We start from the raw sequence: 14,195 nt of genomic DNA, 5'->3' as shown, positions 1-14,195 counted from the left end.
TGCTGCCGCTCCCTGGAAACCTATTCCGCGTGCCGTCGGCGTGCACACACCCGCAGCAGACCAGGAGCAGGGCCCCGCCGCACCGCCCCCCTGCCCCACCATCCCCCCAACCCCGCCCAGCACACACCCTCAGTCACCACCCCGTTCTCAACTCCAGTCTGTCTTTAGGAAGGAAGGTAGGAATTCAGCAGGCAGGGTGTCTGCCCAGGCTTGCCACACAGCAAAGGGCACTTTGAGGGAGGGAGCTGGGGCTGGTATGGTGTGGGTATGGGGCAGGTACGGCACTGGTATGGTGTGGGTATGGGGCAGGTACGGCACTGGTATGGTGTGGGTGTAAGACAGGTATGGCACTGGTATGGTGTGGGTGTAGGACAGGTATGGCACTGGTATGGTGTGGGTATTGGACAGGTATGGCACTGGTGTGTGTGGGTATGGGGCAGGTATGGCACTGGTATGGTGTGGGTATGGGGCAGGTATGGCACTGGTATGGTGTGGGTGTAGGACAGGTATGGCACTGGTATGGTGTGGGTATGGGGCAGGTATGGCACTGGTATGGTGTGGGTGTAGGACAGGTATGGCACTGGTATGGTGTGGGTATGGGGCAGGTATGGCACTGGTATGGTGTGGGTATGGGGCAGGTATGGCACTGGTATGGTGTGGGTATGGGACAGGTACGGCACTGGTGTGTGTGTGGGTATTGGACAGGTATAGCACTGGTATGGTGTGGGTATTGGACAGGTATGGCACTGGTATGGTGTGGGTATGGGACAGGTATGGCACTGGTATGGTGTGGGTATGGGACAGGTATGGCACTGGTATGGTGTGGGTGTAGGACAGGTATGGCACTGGTATGGTGTGGGTATGGGGCAGGTATGGCACTGGTATGGTGTGGGTATGGGGCAGGTATGGCACTGGTATGGTGTGGGTGTAGGACAGGTATGGCACTGGTATGGTGTGGGTATGGGACAGGTACGGCACTGGTGTGTGTGTGGGTATTGGACAGGTATGGCACTGGTATGGTGTGGGTATGGGGCAGGTATGGCACTGGTATGGTGTGGGTATTGGACAGGTATGGCACTGGTATGGTGTGGGTATGGGACAGGTATGGCACTGGTATGGTGTAGGTATGGGGCAGGTATGGCACTGGTATGGTGTGGGTATGGGACAGGTATGGCACTGGTATGGTGTGGGTATGGGACAGGTATGGCACTGGTATGGTGTGGGTATGGGACAGGTATGGCACTGGTATGGTGTGGGTATTGGACAGGTATAGCACTGGTATGGTGTGGGTATGGGACAGGTATGGCACTGGTATGGTGTGGGTATGGGGCAGGTATGGCACTGGTATGGTGTGGGTATGGGGCAGGTATGGCACTGGTATGGTGTGGGTATGGGGCAGGTACGGCACTGGTATGGTTTTGGTGTAGGACAGGTATGGCACTGGTATGGTGTGGGTGTAGGACAGGTATGGCACTGGTATGGTGTGGGTATGGGGCAGGTACAGTATGGCACTGGTATGGTATGGGTGTAGGACAGGTATGGCACTGGTATGGTGTGGGTGTGGGGCAGGTATGGCACTGGTATGGTGTGGGTGTGGGGCAGGTATGGCACAGACATGAGGCAGGCGTGGCACAGCCCTGTGCGAGATCGCCAACCTTCCACCTCTCGCCTGCTGCCTCACTGAATTGAAGCACAGTGCTTGGATCATGGTAATAAAGCAGCCCATCTGGTCTAGACAACATTTTCGTTTGGTGCCTCAGCTTCACAGCCAGTAACAATATCAGCCAGCTGTGATGCAGCTGCTTCAATCCAGCCAATTCCAGAATAAGGAGGAGAACGCAGAAGAGTCACAGACCAGAGCAGGCCATACGGCACACATGCCCCTTTTGGAATTAGATTGGTAATTAATCCAGGGATGTAATCCTGCGATTTCTTGAAGGAAGCCTGGGTATCGACTTCAACAATATGGCTGAGTAGCTTTCTCCACCTTCCTTCAAAGTAATGCCTCCTATTCTTGGTTTTAAATGCATTTCTCCATAGTTTCAAGTTGCGTCTTCTGTTTTGTGTTTCACTGTCTGAATAAGCCCACTCAGCTGCCTCGGTCAGTATCTTTGAGGGTTTCCAATACTTGACTTGAATCAGGTCCCCTCATAGTCCTCTGTGTTCAAGACTAAAGAACTACATCAGCATGTCAGTGTGGTACACTCTCTTCAGACTGAAGAGAATCAGTTCCTTCCGCCGGTCAGTGTGGGACACTCCCTTCAGACTAAAGAGACTCAGTTCCATCTGCCTGTCAGTGTGGGACACTCCCTTCAGACTGAAAAGACTCAGTTCCCTCAGCCTGTCAGTGTGGGACACTCCCTTCAGACTAAAGAGACTCAGATCCCTCTGCCTGTCAGTGTGGGACACTCCCTTCAGACTGAAAAGACTCAGTTCCCTCAGCCTGTCAGTGTGGGACACTCCCTTCAGACTAAAGAGACTCAGTTTCTTCAGCCTGTCAGTGTGGGACACTCCCTTCAGACTAAAGAGACTCAGTTCCTTCCGCCGGTCAGTGCGGGACACTCCCTTCAGACTAAAGAGACTCAGTTCCTCCAGCCTGTCAGTGTGGGACACTCCCTTCAGACTAAAGAGACTCAGTTCCTTCCGCCGGTCAGTGTGGGACACTCCCTTCAGACTAAAGAGACTCAGTTCCTCCAGCCTGTCAGTGTGGGACACTCCCTTCAGACTGAAAAGACTCAGTTCCCTCAGCCTGTCAGTGTGGGACACTCCCTTCAGACTAAAGAGACTCAGTTCCTCCAGCCTGTCAGTGTGGGACACTCCCTTCAGACTAAAGAGACTCAGTTCCTTCCGTCTCTCAGTGCGGGACACTCCCTTCAGACTAAAGAGACTCAGTTCCTTCAGCCTGTCAGTGTAGGACACTCCCTTCAGACTAAAGAGACTCAGTTCCTTCTGCCTGTCAGTGTGGGACACTCCCTTCAGACTGAAAAGACTCAGTTCCCTCAGCCTGTCAGTGTGGGACACTCCCTTCAGACTAAAGAGACTCCGTTTCTCCAGCCTGTCAGTGTGGGACACTCCCTTCAGACTAAAGAGACTCAGTTCCTCCAGCCTGTCAGTGTGGGACACTCCCTTCAGACTGAAAAGACTCAGTTCCTCCAGCCTGTCAGTGTGGGACACTCCCTTCAGACTAAAGAGACTCAGTTCCTTCCGCCGGTCAGTGTGGGACACTCCCTTCAGACTAAAGAGACTCAGTTCCATCTGCCTGTCAGTGTGGGACACTCCCTTCAGACTGAAAAGACTCAGTTCCCTCAGCCTGTCAGTGTGGGACACTCCCTTCAGACTAAAGAGACTCAGTTCCTCCAGCCTGTCAGTGTGGGGCACTCCCTTCAGACTAAAGAGACTCAGTTCCTTCAGCCTGTCAGTGTAGGACACTCCCTTCAGACTAAAGAGACTCAGTTCCTCCAGCCTGTCAGTGTGGGACACTCCCTTCAGACTAAAGAGACTCAGTTCCTTCCGCCGGTCAGTGTGGGACACTCCCTTCAGACTAAAGAGACTCAGTTCCATCTGGCTGTCAGTGTGGGACACTCCCTTCAGACTAAAGAGACTCAGTTTCTCCAGCCTGTCAGTGTGGGACACTCCCTTCAGACTGAAAAGACTCAGTTCCCTCAGCCTGTCAGTGCGGGACACTCCCTTCAGACTAAAGAGACTCAGTTCCTTCAGCCTGTCAGTGTAGGACACTCCCTTCAGACTAAAGAGACTCAGTTCCTCCAGCCTGTCAGTGTGGGACACTCCCTTCAGACTAAAGAGACTCAGTTCCTTCCGCCGGTCAGTGTGGGACACTCCCTTCAGACTAAAGAGACTCAGTTCCATCTGGCTGTCAGTGTGGGACACTCCCTTCAGACTAAAGAGACTCAGTTTCTCCAGCCTGTCAGTGTGGGACACTCCCTTCAGACTGAAAAGACTCAGTTCCCTCAGCCTGTCAGTGTGGGACACTCCCTTCAGACTAAAGAGACTCAGTTTCTTCAGCCTGTCAGTGTGGGACACTCCCTTCAGACTAAAGAGACTCAGTTCCTCCAGCCTGTCAGTGTGGGACACTCCCTTCAGACTAAAGAGACTCAGTTCCTCCAGCCTGTCAGTGCGGGACACTCCCTTCAGACTAAAGAGACTCAGTTCCTTCAGCCTGTCAGTGTAGGACACTCCCTTCAGACTAAAGAGACTCAGTTCCTCCAGCCTGTCAGTGTGGGACACTCCCTTCAGACTAAAGAGACTCAGTTCCTTCCGCCGGTCAGTGTGGGACACTCCCTTCAGACTAAAGAGACTCAGTTCCATCTGGCTGTCAGTGTGGGACACTCCCTTCAGACTAAAGAGACTCAGTTTCTCCAGCCTGTCAGTGTGGGACACTCCCTTCAGACTGAAAAGACTCAGTTCCCTCAGCCTGTCAGTGTGGGACACTCCCTTCAGACTAAAGAGACTCAGTTTCTTCAGCCTGTCAGTGTGGGACACTCCCTTCAGACTAAAGAGACTCAGTTCCTCCAGCCTGTCAGTGTGGGACACTCCCTTCAGACTAAAGAGACTCAGTTCCTCCAGCCTGTCAGTGTGGGACACTCCCTTCAGACTAAAGAGACTCAGTTCCTTCCGCCGGTCAGTGTGGGACACTCCCTTCAGACTAAAGAGACTCAGTTCCCTCAGCTTGTCAGTGTGGGACACTCCCTTCAGACTAAAGAGACTCAGTTCCCTCTGCCTGTCAGTGTGGGACACTCCCTTCAGACTAAAGAGACTCAGTTTCTCCAGCCTGTCAGTGTGGGACACTCCCTTCAGACTGAAAAGACTCAGTTCCCTCAGCCTGTCAGTGTGGGACACTCCCTTCAGACTAAAGAGACTCAGTTTCTCCAGCCTGTCAGTGTGGGACACTCCCTTCAGACTAAAGAGACTCAGTTCCTTCCGCCGGTCAGTGTGGGACACTCCCTTCAGACTAAAGAGACTCAGTTCCATCTGCCTGTCAGTGTGGGACACTCCCTTCAGACTGAAAAGACTCAGTTCCCTCAGCCTGTCAGTGTGGGACACTCCCTTCAGACTAAAGAGACTCAGTTCCTCCAGCCTGTCAGTGTGGGGCACTCCCTTCAGACTAAAGAGACTCAGTTCCTTCAGCCTGTCAGTGTAGGACACTCCCTTCAGACTAAAGAGACTCAGTTCCTCCAGCCTGTCAGTGTGGGACACTCCCTTCAGACTAAAGAGACTCAGTTCCTTCCGCCGGTCAGTGTGGGACACTCCCTTCAGACTAAAGAGACTCAGTTCCATCTGGCTGTCAGTGTGGGACACTCCCTTCAGACTAAAGAGACTCAGTTTCTCCAGCCTGTCAGTGTGGGACACTCCCTTCAGACTGAAAAGACTCAGTTCCCTCAGCCTGTCAGTGCGGGACACTCCCTTCAGACTAAAGAGACTCAGTTCCTTCAGCCTGTCAGTGTAGGACACTCCCTTCAGACTAAAGAGACTCAGTTCCTCCAGCCTGTCAGTGTGGGACACTCCCTTCAGACTAAAGAGACTCAGTTCCTTCCGCCGGTCAGTGTGGGACACTCCCTTCAGACTAAAGAGACTCAGTTCCATCTGGCTGTCAGTGTGGGACACTCCCTTCAGACTAAAGAGACTCAGTTTCTCCAGCCTGTCAGTGTGGGACACTCCCTTCAGACTGAAAAGACTCAGTTCCCTCAGCCTGTCAGTGTGGGACACTCCCTTCAGACTAAAGAGACTCAGTTTCTTCAGCCTGTCAGTGTGGGACACTCCCTTCAGACTAAAGAGACTCAGTTCCTCCAGCCTGTCAGTGTGGGACACTCCCTTCAGACTAAAGAGACTCAGTTCCTCCAGCCTGTCAGTGCGGGACACTCCCTTCAGACTAAAGAGACTCAGTTCCTTCAGCCTGTCAGTGTAGGACACTCCCTTCAGACTAAAGAGACTCAGTTCCTCCAGCCTGTCAGTGTGGGACACTCCCTTCAGACTAAAGAGACTCAGTTCCTTCCGCCGGTCAGTGTGGGACACTCCCTTCAGACTAAAGAGACTCAGTTCCATCTGGCTGTCAGTGTGGGACACTCCCTTCAGACTAAAGAGACTCAGTTTCTCCAGCCTGTCAGTGTGGGACACTCCCTTCAGACTGAAAAGACTCAGTTCCCTCAGCCTGTCAGTGTGGGACACTCCCTTCAGACTAAAGAGACTCAGTTTCTTCAGCCTGTCAGTGTGGGACACTCCCTTCAGACTAAAGAGACTCAGTTCCTCCAGCCTGTCAGTGTGGGACACTCCCTTCAGACTAAAGAGACTCAGTTCCTCCAGCCTGTCAGTGTGGGACACTTCCTTCAGACTAAAGAGACTCAGTTCCTTCCGTCTCTCAGTGCGGAACACTCCCTTCAGACTAAAGAGACTCAGTTCCTTCAGCCTGTCAGTGTAGGACACTCCCTTCAGACTAAAGAGACTCAGTTCCTCCAGCCTGTCAGTGTGGGACACTCCCTTCAGACTAAAGAGACTCAGTTCCTTCCGCCGGTCAGTGTGGGACACTCCCTTCAGACTAAAGAGACTCAGTTCCCTCAGCTTGTCAGTGTGGGACACTCCCTTCAGACTAAAGAGACTCAGTTCCCTCTGCCTGTCAGTGTGGGACACTCCCTTCAGACTAAAGAGACTCAGTTTCTCCAGCCTGTCAGTGTGGGACACTCCCTTCAGACTGAAAAGACTCAGTTCCCTCAGCCTGTCAGTGTGGGACACTCCCTTCAGACTAAAGAGACTCAGTTTCTCCAGCCTGTCAGTGTGGGACACTCCCTTCAGACTAAAGAGACTCAGTTCCATCTGCCTGTCAGTGTGGGACACTGCCTTCAGACTGAAAAGACTCAGTTCCCTCAGCCTGTCAGTGTGGGACACTCCCTTCAGACTAAAGAGACTCAGTTCCTCCAGCCTGTCAGTGTGGGACACTCCCTTCAGACTAAAGAGACTCAGTTCCTTCCATCTCTCAGTGCGGGACACTCCCTTCAGACTAAACAGACTCAGTTCCCTCTGCCTGTCAGTGTGGGACACTCCCTTCAGACTGAAAAGACTCAGTTCCCTCAGCCTGTCAGTGTGGGACACTCCCTTCAGACTAAAGAGACTCAGTTTCTCCAGCCTGTCAGTGTGGGACACTCCCTTCAGACTAAAGAGACTCAGTTCCTCCAGCCTGTCAGTGTGGGACACTCCCTTCAGACTAAAGAGACTCAGTTCCATCTGCCTGTCAGTGTGGGACACTCCCTTCAGACTAAAGAGACTCAGTTCCCTCAGCTTGTCAGTGTGGGACACTCCCTTCAGACTAAAGAGACTCAGTTCCCTCTGCCTGTCAGTGTGGGACACTCCCTTCAGACTAAAGAGACTCAGTTTCTCCAGCCTGTCAGTGTGGGACACTCCCTTCAGACTGAAAAGACTCAGTTCCCTCAGCCTGTCAGTGTGGGACACTCCCTTCAGACTAAAGAGACTCAGTTTCTCCAGCCTGTCAGTGTGGGACACTCCCTTCGGACTAAAGAGACTCAGTTCCATCTGCCTGTCAGTGTGGGACACTCCCTTCAGACTGAAAAGACTCAGTTCCCTCAGCCTGTCAGTGTGGGACACTCCCTTCAGACTAAAGAGACTCAGTTTCTCCAGCCTGTCAGTGTGGGACACTCCCTTCAGACTAAAGAGACTCAGTTCCCTCTGCCTGTCAGTGTGGGACACTCCCTTCAGACTAAAGAGACTCAGTTTCTCCAGCCTGTCAGTGTGGGACACTCCCTTCAGACTGAAAAGACTCAGTTCCCTCAGCCTGTCAGTGTGGGACACTCCCTTCAGACTAAAGAGACTCAGTTCCTTCCGCCGGTCAGTGTGGGACACTCCCTTCAGACTAAAGAGACTCAGTTCCATCTGCCTGTCAGTGTGGGACACTCCCTTCAGACTGAAAAGACTCAGTTCCCTCAGCCTGTCAGTGTGGGACACTCCCTTCAGACTAAAGAGACTCAGTTCCCAGAGCGCCCACACCACTGCAATAAGGACCTTGCACAGGGAGAGCTCAGGCCATTGTGGTGAAGTAAAGATCAACAAATCCGCCCTGGTTTATCGCTCTCCAAACAGAATTGAGAGCAGCCCACCAGACTGCAGGAGACCGACCCGGCTCAGGCCTGTGGGCAGGGGTTCAAAAAAAGCTTTTCTCTGCAGGACCCCCAGAATCTATCAGGAGGGGCACCGATTTCACTGGTGCACAGGGGACAAGTCAGGGAGAGGACAGTCTATAAGAACAGCCGAGTAGCAGATTCTGCGCACATATGACACAGCTGGCGGCGCTGCCCCCTCAGCACGCTGGAGCACACGCACTGTCACGACAGCTTTCACAGGAGCCGGGTCAAAGTCTGTGCAAGCGCAGCTCTGTTTGTTTTCCTGAACACGTGGGAGTGCTGCAGGTGTGAGTCTTTGTGTTTATACCCTATAGACACACTGACTCTCCAGGACTGGTCACCCTATAAACACACTGACCCCCCCAGGACCAGGACTGGACACCCTGCAGACACACTGACCCCCCCAGGACCAGGACTGGACCCCCTGCAGACACACTGACCCCCCAGGACCAGGACTGGACCCCCTGCAGACACACTGACCCCTCCAGGACCAGGACTGGACACCCTGCAGACACGCTGACCCCCCAGGACCAGGACTGGACACCCTGCAGACACGCTGACCCCCCCCAGGACCAGGACTGGACACCCTGCAGACACACTGACCCCCCAGGACCAGGACTGGACACCCTGCAGACACACTGCCCCCTCCAGGACCAGGACTGGACACCCTGACCATCCTCTTGACTGGACATTCCGGAAGACACCTAAGAAATCACTGTAAACCTCCTGTCAGCATCTACCAGGGCTACTGAGATACTGCAACCTGCTTCCTCCTGGGTTCGGAGTAACGTCACCTGTAACGTCACTGGCAGCACACAGCCATTGGCTCAACTGCTTGGGTGACGTTCCTGTTCGATGAGTCAAAAGCTTTCTGAGGTTTTTAGCTAAAGATGGCACGGCCTGCCCGAACCTGCAGCATTCCTGCGTTTCCCACACTCCTTGTGCAGCGAGTCGGGTCTAACCATGTTTTCCAACACACCCACACCCAAAATTTCCAATTATCACCATCAGATTGCAATATTCATCTTCACGAAGAAGCTATACTGATAATGCCACTGAGCTGGACCTGGACACAGCTCCCTCTCAGGTCCTCCTTATCCACAAACTGCTTTCACTCAGTGGACTGTAACGACGCACTCCTAGTGTTCCATAGTTCTGCACCGCGGAGGTCCTGCTTACAATCCAGAAGTATGAACTCTCCTTATTACTTATTAATGAGGACTGACTGACTGGTTTGCTGGCTGGCTGGCTGGTCGGTCAGTTGGTTGGTCAATCAATCAATCGATCGATCTTTCCAGCACTGCCTTGTGTTCTGAGTTTGCCATCTCATGTGAGACACTACACCATGCTGGATATAAGCCAAGCCTTCCCTGTTGTACCCGACACAGTGAACTAGCACTTCCAACCCAGGCCAGGCATGTGTCCACCCAGTTGGACATCAGTGCCCAGTCCGGAAAGCCCACCTTAGGGACGTCTCTCTTGGTGCCCAGAGGAAAGGCAGACCATCGGTCTTCAGACTCCAGAGGGGTCTTACCTTCCTCTGCAGGAGTATGTTTTTTTTCTTCCTCTTTGTTCAGAGAACATTCTTAAGAACAGAAGCCTGGTTTCAAATGAGAGGACCCATTCTGCCCATCTGGCTCATTTGGTAGTTAGTAGTTAACTGATCCCAGGACCTCATCCAGCTGTTTCAACTTCACGGCTGGGTCGTTTGTTCCATACCACCACAACCCTTTGCGTAAAGTACCGCCCTGTTCTAACTGGAGGATCTCTTACACCCATTGTCTGAAAGATGCCAGGATATCAGCTTCAACAATGTAACAGGGCAGCTTGTTCCACACTCCCACCACTCTTTGGGTAAAGAAGTGCCTCCTGTTGTCGGTTTTAAAGGCACTTCCGCCTACAACCTGCTGTACGCGTGACCTCTAACCTGTGTTTTACTGTTCAATTCACTGGTTTTACTCTTACTTATTGTAAGAATAAATAATCTTACTTATCCTACTTATAAGACTAAATAATTTACTTATTTTAAAAATAAATAATAAAAAATCTTGGCATTTCAATTCTGTTTTTTACTTCATCTTACACCACCGGATACATGATCTACCCCGGGGCTGTCAAACTCAGTTCTAGCACCTTCTGGTTTTTAGTCCAACCTTAGTAGTCAATTAAGTCAATTAAACATTTAACCTAAGCAGTGTCTAAATTAGACATGCACAGGATCTTTCTAAAGGTCTTCTATGGTTTCTTGGTGAAAAAACGCACTTCAGTAAAAGTACAGGTCCCTGTGAAAGCCCTTTAAGACTGAATAGAAAAAGTTATAATCCTGCTCTGCCGGGACGCCAGTCCATTGCAGGGCACACACAGGCAGACAGTCGAACCCCTGGCTTCTATCAGGAAGCAGCTGGATGAGATCCTGAAGCGGCTTCCTCCTGTCTGCGACTGCTCCCGAGTTCTCACCCACACGCTGGGGCAGAAGTCCCCCTGGCTCTAGACACAGGCCCCCTTCCTCCCATAAGTACTGATCGCATACGTGCGACCACACAAGAGCTGATAGCTCAGCTGGGCAGCTGCGTCAGCACGCGCAGGCTGCAAAGGAACAAGTCGTAGGTCTGCTCCACGCTGAAAAGAGAGGAAAGAAAACACAACGTTTCGGCCGTGGAGCCTTCTTCAGGTGTGAGAAAGACAGGGCAGTAAGAACTCGGTGAACAATTTCGTTTTCCGAAAGCTGCTTTGGTCATTTTCCCTCGGGATCTCGCGCTGCTTGGAAAGAAAGAAATTAATCTGGACGAGATCCTCAGATTAATTGACAGCTAATTACCAAATGGGCTGGCTGGGCTGAACAGCCTCCCTTCATCTGTGGCCTTTCCTATGTTGTTAACTTTTGAGCTGTGAACAATTCCCAATTAAGACCACTCTTGCTTCAATTAAGGGGCCCGATTCAGCACGTGCTGTAGGAGCTCAGAACTCAGCCTGGTGGGAAGAATCATTAAGAAAACAACCCAGGCTGGAAAGTCCCAAATTTCCAGGGAGCTCATAACGAAAGTCCGGGAGGAAGACGCTGTCCCGTGCCCCGGCGAGCACCTGCTCGCTGGAGTAGAAACATGGAGTATCCCTCCATCCCAGCACTCTCCCCTCTGCAGACCCTTCCTGCCCGCCCCAGCCAGAGCGGAGGCCTGGCTCAGGCTCGTGGTAGGAGGGGGGGGGGCAGACAGGGCGCAAGGTGCTGCACGCCTGCATCCAGATGGCCAGCCTGTCGCCCCTCATGGGGTGGCACAAGCAGAGGCTGCATGTAAGTGCACTTAAAAACCAAGAACGGGAGGCATGGTATATACACAAAGGGTGGTGGGAGGGTGGAACGCTCCCTCTCTCATGACTGTGGTAGCCGTCATGTTGTTGAAGCCGGTAACCTGGCTCCTTTAATGTCTTGACAACTGGATGAGCTCCTCCGATCAGGACAGATGCTACTTTACACAAAGGGTGGCAGAAGAGGGCAACAAGCTGCCCAGCCATGCGGTCAAAACGGATACCTTGGCTTCCTTCAAGAAACAGCTGGGTGAGATCCTGGGGTCTTTCAGCGAGCGACAAACGAGCCAGATGGTCCGTTTCGCCTCCTCTTGTCCGTGACCTTTCCTGTGTTAGGATGGGCAGCTCCTGACCTCACAGGCTGGAATAGGTGCGTGCATGTGTGTGTGTTGAGAAGGGGGATTATTTATTCCACATCTCCACACAGTCCCTCTCTGACTGCAACAGCACCTCCAAGCCTCCGCGATCCACACCAGCAGGCAGACAGCTCACACGTTTATAAAGAGAGCCCCCCACACACACACCAAGAACCAGCAGTATGGCAGACCCAGGCACGGGGCACACTGGCAGACCAGGGCAGGGTTCTGTTGTGTCTGCGTGAGCATGCCGCAACACACACTGTATGAAGGCGTGTGTGTGTGTGTGAGGATCTCTCACTCTCAAGCAGAGTCATCTAAACTGTTCTTCATAGCCACAGCGCCCAGAGCGAAATGATCTCGGTTGTTATTTGTACAGGTGACACAACATGTCCGGGGGGAGTCCTCTGTTCTGGCGGGGTCACTGTAACCCTTCGGCGACAGCCCGACATAACTCCCCGAGCGGCTAGATTCGTCACTACAATCTGTCTCCGCCGAGCGAGTTGGCAGCGATTTGCAGGGGACAGAGCCTGGCACTGTGACCCTCCAACCCGTGTGCGCGCCGACGCCAGCTTCCGAGCACCTCGTGCCCGTCAGCCCATATACCCGCTCGGACAACAGGTCCAGAACAGACCCGGGACAGGGCGGGCGGCTCGCCTTCGGACCGCACTTCGCGGGGCGCGACGGTCACCCTGCCGTTGAAACGGCATCACGAGTTTCTGCAACGTCGCTGTAATCGACTCGCGTCCCTCCAGAACAGCGTCCATGTCCGGCGCTACGGTTTCTCTGGGTTGTCGAAGCCGCAGCGTAGAGAACCACACGCCCGGCGGTTAGTCAGTCACCCCGGGGGTGAGTCCCCGGGCTCTGCTGGTAAACAAGAGCAAGGGGAAGTGTAAGCACCCCCCCCCCAGTGTCCCGCTCCGGGGAAAAACGTCCACCTTCGGCGGAACTGGAGGAGCACGCCGCGGCGCTCGTGCCTCCAGGCTCGTGCCCCCGCCCTTCCAGCTGCTGGCGTTCGGTCTTTACAAACACCCCCCCTTCTCTGGAGCCCCCAATTCCAGCTGCTTCCTGTGAGCGTTGACCCCCTTTAATAAAAAAAAAAAACACCCCTCTCTGTGAGGGCTGTGGTAGAACTTTTTGGAACTCGCACGAACACGCACACAAAAAAAAACTATTAAAAAACAGACAGAGGTGGATCTGTTCCTTACCTTTTTGTGTCGCCAGAAGGGAAAATAAACGCCTTCCTCGTTTAAGTCCTTAGCATCTGAAAATCGTTTCTCAAGACGGGCTTCGGCCTTCGGTTTGCTCCTTCTGTCCTTCCCTCCGTCTCTCTCTCTCTCTCTCGGTCTGTCTTTCTCGCTCGCCCTCGGAGCAGTAACTTCGGTATCTACCCTCAAGCTCCTTCCGTGTGAAGTAAGAGTTTCATGACTTTTCCCCGCACGGTACCGGAAAGCGAGCCCGACTCGGCTGTTACTCCCCAACGTCTCAGCCAGCGGGTACCGTCAGACGAACCACGCACAGCGGGCTCGAACCTCAGCGCCTCTCCCGAATTGGGACTTGCACAACTCGAAATGACAAGACTCTCTCTCGCTCTCTCGTCTTCTCTCTCTCTCTCTCTGAGGGACATAAACACATTTCCTGTGTTTTCTCTCGATTGCGTTTTCTTTCTGATTGGATGGAAGGCGCAGCTGAGACCTGCTGAGGACTTTCTGTTCAGACCGAAGTGAAAGCGAGCAGAGGAGGCGACCGAATCCGGACACGGGGATCGGATTTTGTCTCTGTTCTGGTGTCGCGAAGTCTTCTGTCACTGGAGGGGGGAACTGTGACGTTAGGAAGATTAAAATTATTTTCTTCTTCTTCTTTCGGATACAAGTGGAGCCCTCGAGCTTGTCAGACCTGTTTTCGAACTCCCCACCCCCTCGCCTGTTGGTTATATTAGATAATGAATGCAGAACCAACTCGGGCGTTGAACGGGGAGATAGATTTCCTCTAGGGATCCATACCGGCAGACTGGAACCCTTTTACAACAGGAGTCCCCAGTCCTGGTCCTGGGGGGTCAGTGTGGCCGCAGGGTGTCCTGTCCTGGGGGGTCAGCGTGTCTGCAAGGTGTCCAGTCCTGGGGGGTCAGTGTGTCCACAGGGTGTCCAGTCCTGTTCCTGGGGGGGTCAGTGTGTCTGGAAGATGTCCAGTCCTGGTCCTGGGGGGTCAGTGTGGAAGATGTCCAGGTCTCTTCAGAGCAGTGGCACAGTGGCAGCACCTGAAGAGCTGGGAGAAGCTGTTCAGCTGGCCCAGACGAGCTGAGCCAGAGCCAGAACCAGTAGACACACTGACCCCCCTCAGGACCAGGATTGGGGATCCCTGCTTTACACGACTAGGGGTTTGACCCGCCCAA

General features: G+C 53.2%; 1 protein-coding gene across 1 annotated transcript in view; it reads right to left on the bottom strand.

The window, feature by feature from the left end:
* stat6 (signal transducer and activator of transcription 6, interleukin-4 induced) overlaps positions 1-13,687 on the bottom strand; it is a 48,558-nt gene extending 34,871 nt beyond the window's left edge. The window contains exon 1 of the mRNA XM_088633515.1: positions 13,012-13,687. The gene's annotated coding sequence lies outside the window, so the exon portion shown is untranslated. The remainder of the gene's footprint in view (positions 1-13,011) is intronic.
* Positions 13,688-14,195: the final 508 nt, after the last annotated feature.

Source organism: Lepisosteus platostomus, chromosome 1, assembly GCF_059453375.1.
Source record: "Lepisosteus platostomus isolate fLepPlt1 chromosome 1, fLepPlt1.hap1, whole genome shotgun sequence".
Classification (NCBI taxonomy): Eukaryota; Metazoa; Chordata; class Actinopteri; order Semionotiformes; family Lepisosteidae; genus Lepisosteus; species Lepisosteus platostomus.
The sequence above is the reverse complement of the archived record's forward strand: the minus strand, read 5'-3'. Positions and strand labels throughout refer to the sequence as shown.